General features: G+C 37.8%; 1 long non-coding RNA gene across 3 annotated transcripts in view; it reads right to left on the bottom strand.

Annotated features, from left to right (window-relative positions):
* Nucleotides 1-1,931: 1,931 nt before the first annotated feature.
* LOC140625116 (uncharacterized) overlaps nucleotides 1,932-24,758 on the bottom strand; it is a 97,392-nt gene continuing 74,565 nt past the window's right edge. Inside the window, exons 7-9 of one of the 3 annotated variants that reach the window (XR_012024489.1) lie at nucleotides 13,043-13,220; nucleotides 8,900-9,101; nucleotides 1,932-5,869 (exon numbers count right to left, since the gene is read on the bottom strand). This is a non-coding gene — a long non-coding RNA (uncharacterized lncRNA). Of the gene's footprint in view, nucleotides 5,870-8,899; nucleotides 9,102-13,042; nucleotides 13,221-22,424; nucleotides 23,558-24,758 lie in introns of those variants that run through there. The other 2 variants (XR_012024494.1, XR_012024491.1) reach the window with 2 other exon arrangements.

The raw sequence follows: 24,758 nt of genomic DNA, 5'->3' as shown, positions 1-24,758 counted from the left end.
GTTCTAACCCCTTATACCTCAGAATGTGACTTTATTTGGAAATAGTGTTGTTGTAGATATAATTAGTTAAGATGAGATCATTCTGGAAGAGAGTGGGCCCCTAATCCAATATGGACGATGTCCTCATATGAAAGAGAAATTTGGACACAGACGCACACATACACAGGGAGAATGTGATGTGAACATGAAGTCAGCAATCAGAATCACACACTACAAGCTGAGGAACACCAAAGATTTCCAGCAGACATCAGAAGCCGGGACGTGTGGAATATAGTCTTGTTTACAAAGCTTCAAAGGAACCAATTTGGTTATCACCCGAACTTTGGACTACTAGCCTCCAGAACTATGAGACAATAAATATCTGTTGTGTGAGCCATCCAGTTGATATTTTATTACAGCAGTCTTAGCAAACTAACACAGTCTCTAAGTAAACGGATGTTAATAGTTTTAAGTACCATCTCTATGCCAGCATCTCCCAAATTTATACCTTTATCCAGAACTTTCTTCCATCCTCCAGATTCATATATACAATACCCTACTAACTTTTCTACTTGAAGGTCTTAAAACCATCTCAAATTCAACATGTCCAAAACTGGACTCTTGGTCTCTTCCCACAAAACATCCTCACCTACAGCCTTCCTGGTTTTCTCAACACAAATTTTGATGTTGCCTGCTATGGATTGAAATGTTTCTTTCAGAAATCTGTATGTTGAAGTCCTACCCCTCCCCCCCCCCAGTGTGATAGCATTTGGGAGATCAAGCTTTTGAGAAGTGATTAGGTTTAGATGAGGTAAAGAGAATGGGGCTTTCATAGTGGGATTAGTGCCCTTTTTTAAAAATTTTTTTTATTTATTTATGATAGTCACAGAGAGAGAGAGAGAGAGAGTCAGAGACAAAGGCAGAGGGAGAAGCAGGCTCCATGCCCCGGGAGCCCGACGTGGGATTCGATCCCGGGTCTCCAGGATTGCGCCCTGGGCCAAAGGCAGGTGCCAAACCGCTGTGCCACCCAGGGATCCCAGGATTAGTGCCCTTTTGAGAAGACACCAAAGAACTTGTTTGTTCTCTTTTCCCACCACGTGAGGACACAACAAGAAGGAAGCTGTCTGCAAGCCAGGAAGAGAGTCCACACAACCCTGACGATGCTGGCACCCTGATCTCAGACTTCCAGCTTCCAAAACTGTGAGAAAATAGATCTCTGTTGTTTAAACCACCCGCCCATTATAGTTTATTATGCCAGCTCCAGCAAAGATATTACCCTTGACTCCTCTCCCTCATATTCTATATTTGATCTTCTCAAAAGTCTTCTTGGTTCCTCTTCAAAATATATCCAAAATCTATTCTTCTGCCCAAGGCCTCCACTGCTATAAATCCCTGAACTGAGCCATCTTCTCTCTCCCCTGAATTCCCTCAATAGCTCTCTAACTGATCTCTTGCTTTTACCCTTAACCCCCTTCAGTCCATTCAATCCCCACAGCAGCTGCAGTGATCCTTCTAAAATACAATTAGCCTAGTATTGATTCTCTGTTCAAGGCCTGCAATGGCTCCCCATTTTTTTTCAGTGGAAATGTCAAAGCATTTGCAATGGCCTAAGCCAGGTGGCCCAATACTGAAAGTTTTTGGCCCTGTCATATTCTCCAATACACTGGTTGGACAACTGATTAAAATATTTCAGATGCTAGGCACTGTTTTGAGTTATAACTAATTACATTGATTGAATTGTCATTTGTGTGAGCTTCCATTTCTTCCCCTATAAAACAAGGAGGTTTAGATAATCTGTAAGAATTTTTCCAGCTCTAACACTTAAAATTTTTTGTTAGCAAGAGAATTCGCTGTGGTATGTGTGGTGCTGACACGGTGTTGAAGGAGCCCAAAATGAAGCAACTATTTTGTAATTATAGAGTGGATTTAATCATCACAGACAGCACACTAGGTAATTTAATCCCAGTAGTGAATTTTATTCAGTTTAGCTGTCTACATTCACACAAATTAGATAATTAGATAGCCTCAGCCACTATGCAAGAAGCTAGTGTCTTTAGACAAGTGGCAAGTTCTCAATGGGCTGATTCACATGTTAGGAGGAATACACATATGTAAGAATATGCACATGTTTATATTTATGACTAGGATGTACATACTAGAGTGCACATAAAGATAAAATGGTGAGGAAAACTTGATTCAAGCCTTTTAAGAAGTGGAATATTTTTTAAAGTATATTAATCGACATTAAATTAAAAGCAAGCTGATAAAATCCTTCTTAATTTGCTAAAATATGTATTCTTCAATGTGCTTGTTTTAAGAATTTATCTTATCAATTTAAAGATTGTTTTTAATATTTAAGCATTTCTTTATTTGTGAAATTGAAAATTGTTTTAAAGAACCTGTATTACTCTCCTCCTTGCTCCCTCCCCACTTGGTACACCGGCTGCTTCTCATTCCTGGAGCACATCTGGTACTCCCCCAGCAGGGCCTCTATGCCAGTAGTCCTCTTAGCCTGAAACACTCTTCCATCAGACACTGCCTGACGGCTTTGCTCAAATGTCACTTTCTGAGCCATCTCTTCCTTTTACTCCACATTCAGGATTAGACTTATTTTCTTCTGTTTTCATATCCATAGCACTAAATACCTCATAACATACAATATGATTTTTATATTTTTTATGCTTTTATTTTTTGTTTCTCTGTCCTAGAGAGTTAGTCTTATAAAGCATAGACCCTTGTTGTCATTTAAAGATGTGTCTCGAATGCCTAAAATAGTGCATGGAATTTAATCGGTGCTCAGCAAATATTTGTTAAATGAGTGAACCTGACAATGTTCTTATGTATACGAATTCAGTTGATGACCAATAAAGTCTTCGAAAATAGCCAAGTACTAGAAACAAATCAGTCTGTGATAGGATGATATTAAGATTGTGAAAATATATACAAATATTATACATATGTATTTAATTGCCCTCTTAACTCAAGATTCCTAGCAACCTCCCAATTCCAGTGCTGAATCTGAGTATTATTGCCCCATGAAAGGAGAGGGCAAATATTGGACTTACTGACAAGCAAGATAATAAATAGGGTTTGAAAACCATCTTGGAAACAGAGATAATCTTTCTAAATTTCACTAGCATTTTTAGCTAAGCAAATTCAGACCACAAAGGAAGGCTAAGCTGAGTTTTAATGCCTTAAGGCAGAAGGAAAGAACCTTCTCCATGTTTGACAAGAGGAGGCATTTTAGATTAGGTAGGGACACACTGGGAATGATTACTACTTGCTTATGAATCTAGAAAAACAGCATTTTAAAGAGGAGTTCTACACCAGCATAGTAGGCCACAGTGTGGTTAAGAGGAGAGACAACACAATAGGCAAAGAAGAGGTCCAGGTGGTACTCCTGAAGTACCTTCCATTTCTGTGTGGCATCTTTGATGTAATGAGAGGAAGTAGATCTCTTGCTAGGACCATGGTGACCTTCACATCCAAGTGATTCATCCATGTTTTGCTGGCACCTGCTTCAATTCAGAGATAAAATTCTCTGTGAAGCTCTCTCAAGTGTGCTGATAGATCATCTATTCCTGTCCTTTCCTTGTGACCCCCACAGTGATGATCATATTTTGCTAAGACCCTTAAGGGGATCAGCTTATCACTGCCACTTCTGCCAGAAACCAGCAAAGGGAATTCCAAGGGCACTTTCTCTTGATGTTCCCAAAGTGCCCAACCCTCAATTTCCCAAGGCCTCTTCACTGACTTAAGCCATTAGCACTCCATCATCCCCACCCTACTTATAAATCTTAAATTACTGAAATGACTCAAAGCCATGGCCAAATGGCAGAAACTGAAGCAATCATAAGACTTGTAGTTAGCATTCATTCCCACATGTGCTGGGAGGGTGCTGGGATGACTGGAGTAATCAAATATGCATGGCTTTAATCCAGGAAGAGAACAAGGAGTGAGTTTTGAGACAGATCCTTAAAGGAAGATTGGGAGGCAGGAAGAAGTTTGAGCAGTCCAGCCAATGGTAATAAAATAATGCAAGCTAGGGGCCAGTTAGCTGAGATGTGTAAAAGCAGCACATTTGTTTTTCCGAAGTAGAAACTCCATGTCAGGGACATGAGACACAGAGTTATTACACAGTAAAAACTGAGGGCAGGTGTGGAGAAGCCATTGGATACAATTTCTGTAAGACCAAATCTCCCTACCTCAAAAGAAGGGTATTTCACACTTCAGAAGCAAAACTACATCCAGTAATACCCTTCAGCTGATATTATATATAGAAGCATGTTTATTTTTTTAAATGTACCCCTAGGAGTATTATTAAAACTACTGTCATAATGAAATCACTTGACAACTGTAGCTACATTTGTAAATGCTTGAGCAGTGCTTAGCTGAGGTACCATGACACCGGAAAACACAACAAATCTTTTGGAGGAACAAGGACTGGCCTCTATACTTAGCAACATTGTGGCTACATATATCATGGGTGGGAAGGCTTCCTGGGACAAACTTTGAATAACAAGAAATTTTATTTCCCTTTGCTAAAAATTCTGATAAAGAAGCTGAGTTTGACTGTAAGGCTATCGCTGCAAGTATGTGCATGTGACTAAAGTATTGGAAATGTGTGTGCACATAGAATTTATAACATAAAACTGTATTTTATAAATATTATATTTTGTATTATGTGAAATTCAGATTATGTTTATAAAAGAAATATAGAAGTACACACACATTGCATGCATGAACATATATGCACGTATTTGCGAGATGCAAACTCACTTTTGTTCAAGAACATATCTTGGATAGTAGCCACCTCATTGACTCTGGATCAACCAATATTTATTTTAAAATCCATATATTATCTTGTTATATGAGGTGGAGGCTTGAAAAACTATCTCAGACCCACAGAGAACTATAATTGTCTTGACTTAGAGCAGCGAGGGCAAGAGGACAAAGGATGGTGCTTGGACCTGACACATGTCTAGATCCCTGTGCAGCCCAACATTCATAGGGCTTGACAAGAGCAAGCATGCTTCGGGCAATTTTGAGTACTTTATTGCTAAGCAGAGGTCACAAGGTTCCAATAAGTATGTACTTTTCCTCCTAAGAAATCCAAGGGAGAAACACTCAAGGTTTGCCTTCAGTCACAGGGGTTTACTCCAGGATGTAAAAATACTAAGCTATAAGAAAAGTACCCCACCAGCCTGATAACCATTCTGAGACACAGGTGTCGAGGACATCAAGGAAGCCCCCAGGAACCCAGAAAATGTGTTCAGCATCTGCTAGAGGACATGTTGAACAGTGAGACTCTCCCAGAAGTTATACATCTCAAAATAAATGGTGTGATTAGGATGATTTGTCCCCATTCCCTCAAGTGTACCCATTGGGCAGAATTTACCCCCAAGCCACCTTGGGGCCCCTGAGATCTCTCACAAGCACCTTTCCAATTACCTCATGACACCGCCCTTATTCAATGCTATCTGGCTAGAGCACTGGAACTATTTTCACTTAAAAACCATACTTCGGGGGCCCAATATTAACCTGCAGGAAGGAACAGTCTCTGGCCACTTCTCTTCTCAAAGGTAGTTGCATACAAACAAGTCTTTGAGGCTACGTAGCCTCTACAGCCTGCAATGCCAGAGCGCACAGCATGAGAGGCCAGGAGGAGCCCAGGCATGTGTCCAAGCAGCAGCAAGTCATTCGGACAGATGACTGTCCATAGGTGACCTCCTCAGGCAAGGAAAATGAAGGGAAACAGGTATAAAACATCAGAAACTGAAGCAGAAGCCTGGTCCTGGGAATCAAAATGACAAAGCAGAGGTCATCAGTGGAGGGCTGGTGAGTGGTGTCTTGGATATGGATGCATGGGCTTAGCTGAAGAGCCAGGGTGCTAAGAGTGAGGAAAAAGATACAGTTAAAAGAAGGCAAATGAAGAAACAACAAAAACAGGTGAAAAGCTAAATAACACTATAGGCAGTAAATCACAACTCACGACACCCAGGTGGCATCAGTGCTCTTCAGGCCTCCTCTGGGCACTGCCATGGCTGTCATGCCAGGAGCCGCCCTCCCAGGGGAAGAGATGTTTGAGCTCCATCATGAATGAATAGGCAGGCACTCATCAGGCAGTGAGGGGAAAATCAATGTGACTACAGCGCAAGGTGGGTGTAGGGGAGTAGCAAAGATCAATCTCATATATAAAAAAAATAAAAGATGAAAGTAAGCACGCCATGGGAATAGACTTTAATAAAGTTTGCCTCAGCTACAGGAGGCCCAGATGAGAAAGTTTCACTTTGTGCCCACATTTATTTGCATATTCACAAAGAATATCCAGAAGAAATTTCACAAACATGTTATATTCTTCACACTGAACTTAAAACACAAAAATACAAGACTCTCCAGATGTAGGCAGCGTTAAGCCTGCCTTAATGAGGCAGGACATAGTCTGTCAACTGGTTCTGAAATTGAGCACCCCCCCCCCCCACCACCACCAGCCAAGCATGTCAGGAAAACACTGCGTTAGATGTCTCAGTTCATCAATCTAATAAATGAGTTCTCAAATGTCATTTTCCCTCCATATGCAGCAAACATTTTTCTATTATTTAGTTATGCTGTTTTAATTGGATTAACTCTCAGCGCACCAGCACGGTTCCATCTGTGAGAGCCACTTATGTCACTGAATGGAGGGAAGAAAGCTGCCAGAGGAAGAGGATGGCCCTTCAGAGTGACATGTGGCACGTTTGTCAAGACAGAAAAAAAGCATGAGAAATTCATGTGTTTCACTTAAAGGTCATAAAATCAGCTGATACTGTTTTTTATTCCACTAAAAGAAACACTATCCATCTTGAATATCCTTCAAAGCAAAATAAGCATTTTAATTAAGTCCTACAAAGAGAGGCTATTCTCCCGGTCTATTTACCATATGTATCAATGGTAATGGAGTCACTGAGGGCATTTGAGAACAGAGCACAAAACGTTATCGATAGGTTTTCAACCTGGATGAAATAACTAGCGTGTCTATGAATAAGCACATGGAATAGAAAAGTAGCAGAATAGGCCACCCCAAAATATGCTACTTTGGCATATTGATTATTTTGAGCTTGAGACAACTGAGAACAAATAGATGTAAGAAAAGTTCTCTGCCTAAAAGGGAGACATAAATATGAAAGATATTCGTCCCCCCTTCCTTAGCAGGAAGGAGAGAAATTAATCAGTGGGGAGAACTCTAGACCTGATTAGCCCAGATGAATCTACATAACAAACTTTAGTAAAGTTTACCATTAGTTTCCCCATATATTTTCTTCCTCAATTTGCTGAACCTAAAAGCTCAAAGTCCTTTTCCTTGTCTTGTCACTTCTCTACAAAATTATTGTTCTTCATTAAGGTGCTATATCAGCCCAGGTTATAACCATCCCTTTGAGCAACTCATCAGAGTGCTTCCACGTATATGCATGATGCCTGTGTTATTAAACTTCTGTTTGCTTTTCTCTTATTAATCTGTTTTTTACTGTTCCCAATCTTATTTCTGGGCCCCAGCCCATGAAGCTAAAATGGTAGAGGGAAAACTATTTTATTCCTCCCCCAGAGAAACTTTTCAAGTGCATCAAAAACCCTGTATGAACACTTAAAATAGTAATATGCTTAATTATTTAAATATTTTGCTAGTTCAAAAGTGGTTAATGGGAATTAAGCTTTGAGAGTAAACTAAAAATATATACTTCTGGAAAAAAAATCTACCAAGCTGTAAAGTGTTGTATTAACTTTTTAAACAATATTAAATTAAATGTTTTACATGTTTTTCCTTTGAAAGTATCTGAGTCAGGCTTTCCCAGCACTTGATAACTAACCCTATATAAGCTTAATATACATACTGTCTTCACATATGCATATGCATAAGCATCAAGTATGGTGATACTTGTGAAATGTGGGTCAATCCACTCAAGAATCTACAACTCAACTGCAGATTGCTGACTTCTCACATAAGGATCATGGTTACCTAATCATTCAATTTAGGTGATAAATATAAATAGCCAAACTGAATAGAATTCACTTCAGGCACGGCATCATCTAGTTTGGCTGTCTGCATTGATCAGATTTACTGTATTATCATAAAATAGTCATTTCAGTTTGTGTCGGGTCTACATAGCATATGGTATATTTCCTTGTTCTTATTTTATTTATTTTATTTATTTTTTTTATTGGTGTTCAATTTACCAACATACAGAATAACCCCCAGTGCCCGTCACCCAATCACTCCCACCCCCCGCCCTCCTCCCCTTCTACCACCCCTAGTTCGTTTCCCAGAGTTAGCAGTCTTTACGTTATGTCTCCCTTTCTGATATTTCCCACACATTTCTTCTCCCTTCCCTTATATTTCCTTGTTCTTAAAAAATTATAAAACTCTTAAGCTACAGGAACCTTACAGATTAACCTCTTCTTTAACAGGTGAAGAGACAGAGGAGTCAAAATTTGCTCAATTCAATCAGTGTAGCTAAATCAAGAGCAAAACACTTTTTGGAATCTGAATCTTCTCAATTCACTTAAGACCAGTATAGTAAAAGAGCATGTCAAGCCACCTGGGTTCTAATCTTGAAACTATTGCTAATAAGCTGTTGTGATCTGGGGCTAGATTTTCCCAAATAGGATGGCACATTTAGGTAAAGAAAGTGATCCCATAGGCCCTAGTATGCCTGGAAGGAGCTGAGGCAACCTAAACCCTTGAGCGTGTCAGCCATCAAACATGACTGTTTATCCAAGTGTGCCACACAAATACTCTCATCTTTTCTTAGTGCAAATTATAAGAAGAGGTTGGAAAGAACTTGATCTCTAGTACTTTAGGCAATTAAATCTAACCTGGCCATACCTCAGAAACCACCTGTATAAAGTTATGAGCTTGGACCATATTACTTGCACAAATACTTACCAATCAATTCCTACATCCATCACATTATGCTAGAATCTTGGGAGGATACGGTTGTAAGTAAGGTACAGCATAATTACATTAGTCAGAAGAAGCAGGGCTATGCTGTGGTAACATATAACCCAATTCAAACCAACGCAAGTCAAGGTGCCCTCCTCCATCTAATTGTTATTCCATCAGCAACATGTGGCATCTGGGATTATGACTGCCGAGAAAGCAAAATGCAGGAGACATATCAACTCTTAACTGCTTGACCCAGAAGCAATACACATTAATTCTGCTCTCATTTCATTGGCCAGAACTAATTAAATTCCTATCCTAATTGTCAGGCTGCTAGAAGAGTAGGAGATCTAATAGGTATTTGGTGACCACTGAGATCCTCTGCTTTATTCATGAGGGAAAAGATATACAAATAAATTTCATTTTATACCAACTTTTTTGTAAGATGCCATGCTTCTGTTTTTTCTTATATAGCTCTTAATAGAAATATTTGCTTGCCAAATGAACCCTGGTTAAGTCTTAAATACATGGCAGTTGGGGGGACTTCTAACATTAAAAACACGGTCTTTTTACTCATATTTAATATGACACTAATAATAATAATAATGGCTCACATCACTATAGCTCTTTGATGTTTTAAAATTTCATACACATGAAAATAAACACCCATCCTGTGTGATTATGCAAAAATTAAATTTTTAAACACATTTAAAACACAGCACAGTACCTACATAGAAGAGTTAAGTAAGTATTAAATATTATCATTGTCACCATGACATTATTGTTTTGTTGTTAGGTCTCATTTGACTCTCTGCAAGCCATGTTTAGCCTCACCGAGGAAAGTCAGATTCAAAAGACTAAGTCATTTGGCCAAGAGCACACAGCTTCACATATGGGAGTCTAAGCATCCTGACACCAAGTCTGGTCACCTGGGCACTTCCTAACAAGAAGTAAAACAATTGTTCCTTTACAGCCCCAGTTTAGCTTTCATTTCTAAACCATCTTTTAGTTGTAGAAGACATGAGCTAAGTAGGAGATAGTTTGAGGCCCTTTCCTATTCTAAAATTTTAGAAATACCCAGTTATTTTATAACAATATGACAATGTAGAAGGATAACTGTGGAAGTGTCACAATTCTTATGCTATCTCTGCCTAAACTGATGATTGCAAAAGTCCCTCTCAGTCCTAAAATTTGATGATTCAGCATTAATCAGGAGCACCAGAAAATCTTCTCTGTGTTTGTTGTACTGTGTGTGTGAATAAAAGTGTTTGCTTAAGCTCCGGTTATGAAAGATATTTGTTACATTTTTAATAGGACAAATATCCAGGATTCAAACAATGTCAAGACTTTACAACTTTCCAGACCTATTCAGTTCATCCTTTAAACTCTAAATAAATTGGGGCACCTGGGTGGCTCAATTGGTTAAGTTTCTGCCTTTGGTTCAGGTCATAATCCCAGGTTCTTGGGATCTAGCCCAATCCAGGATACCTGCTCAGCCCCTCTGCCCCTCCCTACCACATGTGCTCTCTCTTTTGCTCTACTCTCTCTCTCTCTCTCTCAAATAAATAAAATCTTTTAAAGAATAAAAAATAAACTCTAAATAAATTTCTTAAACTGATCTAAATATTTTATCCCTGCAGTTTGATCAATGCTTCTTATCTAGATCTTTCTCGTTTAATAGTCACTAATGATCTGCTATCATTTTATATATTGGAAGACCAAGTTAGCCCAATAAAGGGTTAATGTTCCTTCTTTTATTTTCTTTTTTTTTTTCTTCTTTATTTAAGAATGTCTTATATGTCTTTGGGATCAAGATACCAGAAGACCAGAGAGTAAAAGTCCTCACCATCTTCCATCCTTAAGAAACAGAATTGGCCAAGACAGTTAAATACAAGAACCAAATAAATTTTTAATACATTTCCATATGAACAGTCAATCTTAACAGCTAGTTCTTGGTAATTTTGTAGTTCATTCAGTCCAAGACACTGAATTTTCTCTTTATTTCTTTACAGGTGCTTTTAATACTTATGGAGACTTTAGGGAATATGGAGGAGCTATTTTCCTTCCTGTGTATCCGATGGAACTAAGAAAAATACATACAGTGACCTATCCTATTCAATCTTTGTATCAGTGACTAAGGTGAATATGCAAAAGGTACATCCAGTCTATAGGTGATAATCAAGAAGGGCAAGTTGGGTTGTCTAAAGATAGATTTTTTTTTATTTTTTTATTTTATTTTTTTAATTTGAGAGAGAGAGAACACAAACAGGGGGAGAGGGGGAGGGAGAAGCAGATTCCCCACTAGGCAGGGATCTCAACAGGACCGCAGGATCATGACCAGAGCCGAAGGCAGATGCTTAACCTACTGAGCCACCCAGGTGCCCCGGGAAAGTTAGTTTTTATGATGAAAGGCAGAATTAAATTCAGGATTTTAATAAGCTGGAACAGCATACAAACACCAATAAAAAGAAAGGTAAGAGATATCCTTTATTTGTTTATTCATCTACCAGATATTTATAGAGTACACCTTCATATTATGTTCTATGGGTCAGGAGTAGGGAAATACAAAGATTACATGCTTCCAATCCCAAGAAATTATCATCATGGGATGTTTTGCCACACCTCCCATTTTATAGATAAAGGATGTGAGAACTAGAAAGTTCATGTGATTTGTCCAACCTAAGACAAGTCAATGAAAGTTCCTAAACCAAATCTAGTATCAAGGGAAAGTTCCCACCATTCCACATAGCTAGGTAAGAAAAGACAGATAGAAATACTCCAAAAGGAGTAATAAGAACTGGTCTCCTCCACCTCATCTGCTCTTTTCCCCCATACCTGTGGAATGAGATACGATTAGGTTGACTGTCTGGCACACAAAGAAAAATGGCCGAGCAGCACTGGCATAAGATTGCTAGGGCAGTGTTCATTGGGAAAAATTCACGAAGGCAGGAATTGCCCATTTTTTTCCTGGGGTAGTAGACAGAGCCCTTGACTAGGGAACATTAAATGCATGATTATGGATGTGTCAGTCTCTCCCTGATGTGATCAAGAGCTACAATACAATAGCACTGTAATGACAGAGGCTCCCTGGTTGTTAGTCATGGTTAGCCTGTCTTCAACTCCCACAATGAAGTACAGAAAGTTGTCCTATTACACTTTCCAACTAGATACCTTTAAGACTATTCAAATTAATACCCCTTTCCATTCTGCCTGAGATAAACATGAACTATTGTTGGCAGTAGTTATTTATCCAGTCCTAACTGTCGTCCAGTATCAAGCTTAGTGAGGCTTTCACTAGCCACACAACTTACAGGTCCAAATGGTAGATTTGGTAGATGCCTAAAGGCCACTTCTTAATTTGGAGAAGGAAGGAAGAATTGAGTAAGAGGTTAATTTGACTGATCTTCTGAAAGCTAGTCTCATAAAAAGAGTTGATCTCTTGCAAAGCTCCTTGGAAACTGTCTACATCCAATGATTAAGGCAGTTAATCATGATCAACTGCAATGCCTGGACCCCAGGCCCTGAACAAGTCAGGGGAAGGGCTAAACTACATCCAATCTAAAAGTCACAGAAGTGGTTGAAAATAGCTGTAGCCAGTGTGCTGCCATGTTACATAGCTTTGGTATCCCAGCTCTGGGATAGACGAGTTGGCACTTCGCTAATCATGCAGCTTACAAGTCCACAATCGTGGGGTCTGTGGTCCCTCTTATGGAATCTGATGGAGAGCCCTGACAGATTTTTGTGCACTGCCCTAAAAACAATGGGTGTGGGAAGAGTGCAGCCCACACATCTGCAATTGATCCTGTACCAGTGAATTTTCCAGAACACTGCTCTTGCAGGCCTTCTGTGAGTGCTGTTTTGCAATTCATCTTTCTTTGTACAACAGAGACATTACAATTTATCATTGAAACAAGAACATTGTAAGAGTGAAAGAGAGCATTGTTATTATTTACACCTGGACAACACTACTGTATCTGGAATTCCAGACTTTTAGAGGAAAAAAAAATCAATGTATGAAAGGCCTGGAATCCTGGAAATCACATGAACACACTGAAAATAGTTAGTATGAAGGGAAACCTGATAGTTTGACGCCATGTATGTGTATTTGTGTGTATTGGAGACCAATGGAGGGCAACATAAACTTACTCAAAGGGTCATCATATGGCAGAGTGAAAGGCTTATTCTCTCCTGCTCCAAAAAGCAGATTTGTAATCAAGAAGTAGATTCAGGTTCGATGTAAGAAAGAACTTCTCATCAGAGCTGTTCAACAACAGAAGAGGTTGCTTTGCTAGAGTACTCTCCTCATATTCTGGAAGCATTCAAGCTGACAAAGGATGGATACAGCAAGTATATACAGTGAGTATATAGTTTCTCGCTATGTATATAGCTTCTCATTATATAAATGTGTGTGTATATAAATTATATACATATCTCCTAAGAGTCTTGGAAGATTATAATTTACAAATGGCTATTATCATGAAAAAATAATACAATTTCTTGTTGGTTTTGTAACACCAAGAATCTCATTCATTAATAAGTAGTCTACACTCAAACCAAGGCAGAGAGATAACCTAATGCAAGAAAGGAAACAGAAATTTTCCAGTGTGTGACTGGTCATACAAGAGAGGCCATGGAAGATAATACAATTCCATGCCTGATTTGCATGCATGAAGGGAAATCATAACAATATATTGTTACCAAGGATGTAATTAACTTGGTATTACCTGAAAAATATGAAAGTTCAGAATTTCATTCAAAATCTCTATTTACTTACATGAAATTAAAAGACTAAAGCACTAATTGAACAATGGTGAAGTTTTATTAGCTCCTGAATCCTTTGGCTAAATGGCATAAGTGTGCATATTAGTTCTTTTGAAATAGGATTGAACTTTAGGTAACTTATGGAGGTGGTAAAATTTGTCTTCAAATAAACTGCACTCCCTTATTCTCCACTGTCTCATCCTTAGGGCAACCCTTTTTCATGGTAGAACTTCCTACCTGCCATTTGCTACCTCTTCCCTTTTCTCTTTCATTCTCAATGAAGCGTCAAATCCCAATCATGCTTCCTACAACTAAAAAGGGGACCTCTATCATCTACCAACTATTTTATATACATTTGAGATACCTTAATTCAGTGTGATAAAACCATAATCATGGAATGGCAGGAATCAGTCTTATCCACTAAGAATTATTTGGAGGTGCATTCTTGACTCCTGAATTTTTAGTAAATAGGAAGCTACCAATTCTTATTCAGTCTTGTCCTACATTTCTCTGCTCTAGCAATACCAAAGTAAGATTGGTATGGTCGTTAGCTATGAATAATTATAGCTTTTAATCTTCACAACAACAATATAAATTATATGTTATTGTCACAGCACTAAAGATAAAAAAAATTTAGATGCAAAAGGTTAACAAATTTGTTTAAAATTATATGAGAATGTGGTGCGGTCAGAACTAGGTGTGCCAAATTCCCAAGCCTGGGCTCTCAACCTGCAGGCAGTGTTCCACATCAGCATGCTGAAACTAACTCTACAAGTATTTCACATGTGCATGCTGAGAAAATGCATAGAAATGAGAAAGTACGCTTTATTTATAACTTGTCCAATGTCTCGTATCTTGTTTTCTTCCATTGATACTTATGCTCGTGGCAAATTTAATCAGAACTTACCCAAATATTTCAGCACCAATTAGAGACTATTAAACTGTTCTCAAGCTTCAGTGCCTTCTCCTTCCTACCTCTTCCCCTCCCCCCAGAAATATATGAGTTTAACATCTCATTCTTTTTGATTAAATTCTTTTTTTTTTATTAAATTCTTTTAGGTAAAAGTGATTTCTTCCTCCTAGAAACTGAAACTTATGATTTCCTTCCTTCCACTGGTCACTTTAACAGAAGTTTGGGTGATTTAACAGGAGAACAGAGTCAATTATCTCCATATTAACTCAGAAGGAAGGGTAGTTGAAATGGAAAATTTCTAACTGATCACCACAGAACATCTAACCAAATTGTACAGTCAACTAGGCACTAAATGGTCCTCCATTTATGTCTTGTTAACGAAGATAAATTGGAGAGATGGTCAGATAGAAGACACGAAAGTGATTCAAAGACAGCTGCCCATGGTGGAGGAGGGAGACCTCCTGGTCAGTCTCACAGTCAACCTCCAGTCTACCCCACTGTAACAACTGGTAGTAAGATTCATCATGGGTAAGTGTAATATTGTGTCCTCTGTCAGACAAGTTTCAGAGAAACACACCTACACTGAGCATGAAAGGTGGGAAATTTGCAACCACTATAGAGAGAAATTGAGTAAATGGTTGGAACCTTGGCTAGTTCAGTTGGGAGATGAGATGGGGAAACATGCAATGCTTAAAAAAGGATGGCAACAGCTGATCTGTGTATGGCCTGTGGTCTAAGATGACAATCTTATATCTAGATAAATGTTTGCTATCATCTCTGCTGCCTCAGAAGACTCCCTCAGTCCTACACTGAAATCACAAGTATTTAAAAACTATTATCTTGGTGATGCAGCAGTGGAGTACTCCAGAATAATGTGTGTTCCATTATAAAAATTGCCTTGTAAGAGTAAAGACTAAGTCAGAGAAAGGACATAAATCCTGAGGTTCCAAATGTAAATCATTGTGGCTGTGTGGTGGTTAAGGGGTCTTCAAAGCTGACTTTGAAGGTGTTGCTTATGATGACCTTGCTACTTGAGATTGGATTTTGATTGGATCGAAAACACTAGAAGTTCATTTAGTTGAGCTATGTGCACCTGCTGCAACACTCAAAATGGAAAGTAAATATGACCTGTTTACCAGAGCCGTCATCCTCTCCCTACCAGACCCCTCCCTGGTCCTTTCTCCTCTAATTTAACCTCAACTGTTTTTAAAGAAAAAGCCAGTTAGGAATGGAGCCAAAGTCTCCCTGTCCCCAAGGAGCACCAAACACCATATGCACCTGCCCAAGTATTCTGAGAAATTATGGAGAGGGAAAGACTCAAACTTCTAAGGCTCTGTTGAATATAGGAGGACAAGTCACCATTTTACACCATCCCAAGAGGGGAGGAAATACCCTGTTCAGTTCATGGGATTTGAGCAACATTCACAGTGAAGAAGGGAAGCTAACCTGACCTTGTAGGTGTGGCCCTTTGGGACATACTGCCATGGTGGTTTATACTGGTGAGTGTATAATTGGTCTTGATTTTTGACATGCCTGTATTGTGAATGCTTATAAGCACCAGAAGGGGTTCTCCCATTCAGGAACTCCTGCATGGAGAGAAATGCTGGAGAGACAGGTAAGCTACTCTCTCACCCACATTCCCTCCCAGGCAGTCCAACAGAAACAGAACACATCCCCAAGAGAAAGAGAAATTACAGTCCTGTAAGGACTTCAAAGCAGCAGCCCTTTATGCATAATAGAAAAGGACAACATGGATGGGGAGGTTTAGAGTGGGTTCATCATTGGTGAATTCAGTAGCTACTCTCCTAGCCCTGGCTGTCATGGACATTGTGACTGGAACTGAATCTGCTGCATAGACTGATGGCACCTGGTATGTTGCCTTGGACGTTGCCAGTGGTGTCCAAAGCTTTCACTCTATAGTTGATGTCCTGTTGGCTACCAAAACAAAAGCCTCAGTCTAAATGTTCCTGACTGCATCGTTAGATTCCCTCCATCAGTAGGGGTAGCTCATAAACCCCAATGAAATTCAAAGACTTATTCACCAAGTAAACTTTCTCAGGACTGTGTGGACAGATTCTCAACATTCAATCTCTCTGGCAGTCAAGGAAAACTGTTGTCTCTCTGTCTCTCCTCTCCCCCCACCAAAGAAGGCTCTGCACTCTAAACTTTGGAGACAGTGCTACCTCACTTGGTCTGTTCTATCTGCCAATCTGCAAACAAGTATCCTTTGAATGGGGAGCAACCAATATGAACTGGAGTCTGTACATCATAGTGGGAGCCATTCTCTACTTTGGGGGCCCCTAAATCATACTGATTTCTTTGAGCAACATTTCTCTGTGACTGATGGTTTTGCTGATTGGAGCCTTTGGCAAAAGGCATTTTTGAAACCGTGAAAGACTATCTTGTTAGCTTGCAAGTGGAGTAAAAATTTAGGCCCTTCTTATGACTCCCAATTGATCTTGAATCCTCTTATTAGAAGTTTGTAAAAATATACACTATACTGATTTCTGGTTTTCCAGAAAACATTGCTTTTTTGGGCAGAACATTCTAGTACACATTTTTTTTTCAAAGCGACATTAACACAATCATTCCATTTAAATAAAGCTCCCAACTCCAGTCTCCTCTGGTAGAAATAAAAGTTTACGTGTCAGAATAAATTGAGAAAGATGCAGAAATGGGCACTGAGAATAGGCAAACATTTCATCTTATTCTATTTTTTAAAAAGCATTACTGAAGATAAATGATTAAATATGTTATAGAAATTACCATTTTAATTTAAATGCAGACTAGAGAACTTAGTATATGAAGAGAGAACTCTGGGGGCTTACAATCCTTAAAAACATCAGAATTTAAAGCTATTAGTTTTCATATTATCTTTTTGAGCCATGTATTAAGTTCCTAACTGAAAATCAAAATACATTAATAAAAAAAAAACCCAAGATATGAAATCCCTTCACTTAGTGAATAAATACAGATGATGGAGCTGAGAATACACTAAGTTATTTCTCCAATTCTACATGAAATAGTGACAATGACCCAGATGAAGTTCGATTTTATTTTCAAACAGTAAAACTCACTTTTTTGATGTACAGTTCTGTGATATTTTAACATGTATAAATTGTTTAACCATGACCACAGAGAGGATGCAGAGTAGTGCCAGTACCCCAAGGAGCTCCCTTGGACTGTCTCTTGTGTACTGACCCTCCTCACTCCTAAGCCCCAGCAAACATTCATATGTATATATGTATATATGTATGTATGTATTTATTTATTTATTTATTTATTTATTTATTTATTTATTTATTTATTTATTTCAAAGGGGAAGGACATTTCCAGAATGTTGTATTAATGAAATCATATAGTATGTGAATTTTTGAGGTCTTTGACTCAGCATAACTCTCAGGAAATTCATCCAAGTTCTAGTGTGTATCAGCTTATTCCTATTGGTAAATAGGATTCCATACTTAGATTACCATGGTGTGTTTGTGCAGTCACTCACTGAAGGATATTTGTGGTGCTTTCAGTTCTGGGTGATCATTAGTAACGCTGCCATAAACATTTACCCACAGGTTTTCACATGAACATAAACTTTCCTTTTTTGAATATATATACCTAGAAGTGGGATTGCCAGGTCATAGAGTATGTGTATGCCTAACTAGGAGAAAGTGCCAAACTCTTTACCAGAGGAGCTGGACCATTTGCACTCTTACTAGCAGTGTATGAGTGTTCCTGTGCTCAGCATCCTCATCAGTACTGGGTTTCATCAGTAGTTTCCATTTTAGTCAAGATAATAGGTGTAAATACTATCTCATGGTGGTTTTAATTTTCATTTCCCTAGTGACCAATGATGCAAAATATAGTCTCATATGCTTATTTGACATCTATATATCTTTTTTGGTAAAGTGCATCTTTAAATCTTTTGCTCATTTTAAAAATTGGGTTGTTTATTTTATTATTATTTTTTTTAATTTCAAGAGTTCTTTGTATATTCTGATATAACCCTTTGTCTGGTATGTGATCTGCAAATGTTTTTTCCCAGTCTGTGGGTTGTCTTTATATTCTCTCTCTCTCTCTCCCCCTGTCCTTCTATTCTCTTAATAATGTCCTGTGTTGAACAAAAGTTTTTGCTTTTGATAAAATCCAATTTATCAGTTATTCTTTATGGATTGTGCATTTGGGATTGTATCTAAGAACTCTTTTGTAACCGAGGGTGAGGAAGATTTTCCCCTATAATATATGGAAGTGTTGAATTACTATATTGTACATCTGAAACTAATAGAACACTGTATGTTAACTATAGTGGAATTAAAATTTTAAAAAGAATTTTTTAAAAAGAGATTTTCCCGTTTTTTCCTCTGTTTATAGTTTCATCTTTTCATTTATATCTCTGATGCATTTTGAGTTAATTTCTGTTTATAGAGCAAAGTGTAGAAGAAGGTTAGTTGTTTGCATGTGAGTTTCTGGTGTTCTAGACCATTTGTTGAAAAGACTGACCTTTATCCATAGAATTGTCATTGTGCCTTTGTTGAAATTCAACCACTTCTTTATGGGTCTATTTCTGGATTTTCCCTTCTGTTTCAAAGTTCTGTGTATCTATCCTTCCACCAATACCAAACTCTACTATACTTCCGTAATACATCTTAAAATTCAATAGTGTGTTTCTTCATATGTTCTTTAAAAAAATCAGCTATTCGAATTCCTATACCTTTCCACATTCATTTTATGACCATCTTGTTGTTATCAACAAAACGAATCCTACTGAGATATTGATTGGGATTACATCTATAAATAATAATGGAGACAACTGACATTTTAATTGCCGAGTCTTCCAATCCATGAATGTATTTTTTGCCATTAATATCAGCAGCATTTAATAGTTTTCAGCATGCAGATCCTGCACCTATTTTGCTATATTTATTCCAAATATTTAATTTTGGAACAACCATAAATACTAATTTTTTAAAATCTCAATTTCCAACTGTTCATTGATAATATAAAAAACATAATTGAGTTTTGTTTATTGCTCTTCTAGCCCATGACCTTACTAAGCTCAGTTATTAGTTCTAGAAAATTTTTAAATGGATTCCTTGAGATCATCTGCATAGACAATATATCATCTACAAGTAAAAACTGTTTTATTTTATCCTGTCCAATCATTTGGGAAGAAAACAAAAGGAAAATGCCTTTTGTTTCATTTTCTAGACATATTGCATTTGTGAGAGTTCTAGTACAATATTAAATAAAAGTGGTAAGACTAAATATCCTTGTCTAGTTTCTGATGTCAGGGAGAAAACAGCCTTTCACCATTAAGTATGATGTTAGCTGTAGGTTTTTCATAAATGCCCTTTATCCGGTTGCTGATGTTCCCTTTTATTCCAAGTGTGCTGTGAGCTTTTATCACATGTTGGATGTAGAACTTTTGTCAAATGCTTTTTCTGAACTTATTGATATGATCATTTGTTCTTTGTCACTAAGTCTGTTAATGTGATTATATATATTAACTGATTTTAGACTGTGAAGCCAGGATTGGTGGAATGATCTGTCATTTCTAATTATTTGAGTTTCCCAAGATAAACCTCACATGGTTGTGATTTATTATTCTTTTTATACGTTGCTGGATTTTACTTGCTAATATTTTTTTTATTTTTCTATGTTCAAGAGGAATATTGATCTGTAGTTTTCATTTTTCATGTTGTCTTTGTCTGGTTTTACTGTCAGAGTAATGCTAGCTCTGTAAAATGAGTTGGAAAATGTTCTCCTTTTCTAACTCAATGAGAAATTTGAAGAGTTGATGTTATTTCCTCCTTAGATATTTAGTAAAGTTCACCAGTGAAACCACCTGGGCTTGGAAATATTTTTTAATGCTGTTTAACTATAAAACAGGTTGTTGTTTTTTTTTTTAAACAGGTAAAGGATGACTCAAGTTATCACTGTTCTTTTCTTTCTAAGATTTTTTATTTATTTATTCATAAGAGACACACAGAGAAAGGCAGAGACACAGCAGAGGGAGAAGCAGGCTCTTTGCCAGGAGCCCAAATGAGGGACTTGATCCCTAGACCCAGGGATCACACCCTGAGCCAAAGGAAGAACCTCAACCACTGAAACACCCAGGTGTCCCAAGTTATCTCTGTCTTGAGTTTTGATACTTGTGTCTTTAAAAGATTAATCTCATCTAAATTGTAAATTATGTGCATAAAGTTATTCATAATATTTCTTATTGTTCTTTGAATGTCTATTGGGACGTTATTAATACTCCTTCTTTTATTCATTTGTCATCATTTGGGTTGATCACTTGTGCCTTATTTTCTTGGTCAATTCTGTCAGAGGTTTATCAGTTTTGCTATTTGTGTTTTAAAGAATCAGATTTTGGTTACATTGATTTTTATGTTTTCAATTTCATTGACTTTGCTTTTCTATTTGTATTGAGTATATTTTGCTACTTTTTGTGTTTCTGTAGATAAATAAGCATAGCAATGTTGGGTTAATAGCCATTAATTAGGTTTATTCCTTTTCCTCAGGCAATCCCAGTGACTGCGGTGGTATGTAGAAGTAAAATAGGCAAGTGAAATGAACACCTCTGCTGTGAATATTTTAGGGAAAGAAATTTTTAAAATTTTGTAACTAAAAGCAAACTATGATGTTGAATATGAACATTAGCTTTATTCTACACTTTTATTAAGATTAATCAGTCAGCCTCACATTAATGAGTATTGACCATAGTTATTCTCAAATATTAATTACTGATTTGAGAACCTTCTTTTCTCAAATAAATTTTTAATGCTAGAACTTTCCCCCTAAGCCCTGCTTTAGCTATATCACATAAATTTGGGGTGCTTATATTTCCATTTTTATTCAGGTCAAAATAATTTCTAATTTACCTTGAGATTTTTCTCCTTGATGTATTAGATTATTTAGTAATGTTTCATTTAATTTTCTAATATCTAGGAGTTTTACAGATATGATTGTTACTGCTTCCTAGTTTAATTTTGTTATGGATCAGAGAACATACTTTCAATATTTAATTTTAATTTTTTAAAATTTAAAATTTTAAGAGGTTTGCTTTATGACTTACAATATGGACTCTCTTGGTGAATGTTCTATCCATGCTTGAAAAGAATGTGTATTTTACTGCTGTGACCTGGACTGTTATATAAATGTCAATTAAATAAACTTGGTTAATTGTGTTATTCAAGTCTATACTTTTCACTTTTGTTTGCTTTTTCAGACTTTTCCTCCCTCTATGATAGACTTGCTGATATTGTCCTAAAGCTCCCTGAGGTTCAGCTTCTTTCTCTCTCTCTCTCTCTCTCTCTCTCTCTCTCATTGTTTAGAATGGATAATTTCTAATCCTCTATCTTCAGGTTCACTGACTTTATTGACTCCTTCCTTCCTCATCTATATTCTGTTATCAAGTTCCTTTGGTGATTTTTTAGATTTCCGTTATATTTTTCTGTTCTAAAACTTCTGATTTTTTTAGTAGTTTCTATTTCTTTGATTCTATGTATCTATTCTTTTCAAAAGTGTTTTGCCTTACTTCTTGGAGCATGATTATAATGGCTGCTTCAGAGTCTTTTTCTGATAATTTCAATACTTGGGTCATCTTGTGGTTGGTATCTGTTGTTTGCCTTTTCCCTTAATAGTCGTTCAGATATTCCTACTTCTTTGTATACTGAGTAGTATGGTACTGTATCCTGAACATTTTGAATACTATATTATGAGACTCTGGATCCTATTAAATCTTCTGTAGAACATAGATTTTTGTTTTAACAGGCAGTCAATACAAATTCTAACCCACTTTCTTTTTTTATTTTTTTTAAGATTTTATTTATGAGATAGATAGAGAGAGAGAGAACAAGTGGGGGAGAGACGGAGGGAGGAGAAGCAGGCTCCCCACTGAGCAGGAAGCCTATTGTGGGGCTCAATTCCAGGACCGTGAGAAAATGACCAGAGCTGACGGCAGATGCTTAACTGACTGAGCCACACAAGTGCCCCTTTGGGTCACTTTATATGCACTGTATCTACAGTGCCAACTTGGTTTTCAAAGAATTTACAGTGATAACTGGTTTGCCCAGCTTATGAGCCACTCCAAGTTCAGACTAAAACCTGAGCAATTGTCCTCACCATAGGTCAGTGTTCAAAACCTTTGCTGAGCTGATTCCATTTAGTTTCAGGCAGGCACAGCTCAGGAGTTAGTCCGGGACTTTAAATATATATTTAAATGGTCACTTTCTCCAGTCACTTCCTCTCCATTATCCCTTCCTCACTCTGGGTTCTGTCTTCCTGCTGTTATTATTAGAAAGACAGAAAGTTAGCCTCACCACACTAACCCCAGGGTGCTGATCTTTAGGTCTGCTTCTGTCACAGCAGTGAGGAGGGGAAAGGGCTCCATTTCTTCACTGGTATTCTGAAGGGTAGCAGAGCTAGGCAGTTCTTCAGGACTTGGCCTCATGGTGTTTCCATCACTATGCTAGAGGGGAGGTGAAGGGGCCTCACCTCTTTCTTGCCAGTCACTTGATGTAGGGTGGAGAGAATCCACAGGGCTCCTCTCCTCAGAGTGTGCCACCATGTGCTGGTGGGGAGAAAGAGCTTTTGGAAAACAAAAATTAAACAGGAAACTCATTTGCCAGATCACCCCTCCAGTCCTGAGATCCTTATCCAGTCTGCCTTCTTTAGTCCATCTCTCACTCAGTTGCTTAATGTATTTTCTTCTGGCCTGTTTTAGTTTTAAGTAGTGGAAGAGATGGGGTGGAGTGTGTTTACTCCATTGTGTCTAGAATCAGAAGTCCCTTTACAAAAAAAAATCTAAAATGTGGATAAGAGAGAAAGGAAAAAAGGAAACCTCCCTGATAGGACTACATATAAAAAAGAATAAATGATAGAATATTTCTGGAAAACTATAGTGCGAGGGTGAGGCATTTATTTTCCGCTCTGGATGTATCCTTCCATGTAACATATCAGGCTTCTCTCTCACCCCTGCTGACTGCTCCCTAAGGAATCAGGAGAGAGTTAAAATCATTGGTGAGTTGGGAGAAACATAGGACATGTACAGCTCAGCCATATCTATTTCCCCCTCCTCTCGCCCAGAGAGAGACTATGTTCTCAATTCCTCTAAGTCATATGATAAAATTAGTGGCAAAGGCCCTATCTTTATGGGGCAGGTGAGCAATGGTGCAGTACCCACTATGACTCATTTCACTAACTCTGGAATTCAGTATTGAGAAACCTGCTTACAGATATAAGCCACATTTCTCAATTTCAGCAAATCATATTGGATAGTTTGGTCTCTATATGATTAACTCATTCATCCTATTAGTTTAGTATCCTGGTGAGAAAAAGAGAGGGGTAAATTGCCTGACTTCTTAAAGATGTCAACATACAGTAATAAACAAAAGTTAATTAATTCACTGAAACACTACCCTTTCAATAACAGGGTATTCCAATTATTATATGACTATAGGGCATGTTCCCTAATACCTTGTTGTGAAAGAGCCTAATTCATTTTTTTATCCCCAGTCTTAGCACATTACCAAGTAGCATGAACACATAGTAAGTGCTTAGTAAATGTCTACCAAATAAACAAATAAATGATTCAGGAAATAAAAGAATTCCAATATGTGTAATGTTAGACGTACCATTCATAAGAACAATCTTATTTTTTTAAGATTTTATTTATTTATTCATGAGAGACACACGGGGGGGGGTGGGCAGAGACACAGGAAGAGGGAGAAGCAGGCTCCATAGGGAGCCTGATGTGGGATTTGATCCCGGGACTCCAGGATCACGCCTTGGGCCGAAGCAGGCGCTAAACCGCTGAGCCATCCAGGGATCCCCAAAAACAATCTTTTGTTTAATGGTGGTGATTCCATCTCAGATAGCTCCTGCTTCTTCAGTAGATGTAAGATATCTTGGAATATCTAGTATGTACTTTACCCCAATTAAAATAGTTGCCAATTCATTTAATCCACATAAGATTCCTTTGAGATATATACTATTATTATCCACATTTTACAAACAAGAAAAGTGCTAAGCATTGAGAATCAGTGACTTGGCAGTGATCAGAAAGCCAACAAATAACAAACCAGTGATTCAAACTGAGAGCTTGACTGCGAAGTCAGTACCTATTTCAAATATACCAGTCTCCCAAGGTAGACCTTACATAGCTCTTGCCAATCCCTTGTTCATGTGTGG

Source organism: Canis lupus, chromosome 35 (genome assembly GCF_048164855.1).
Source record: "Canis lupus baileyi chromosome 35, mCanLup2.hap1, whole genome shotgun sequence".
NCBI lineage: Eukaryota > Metazoa > Chordata > Mammalia > Carnivora > Canidae > Canis > Canis lupus.
This window is presented reverse-complemented; position numbering and strand designations above follow the sequence as displayed.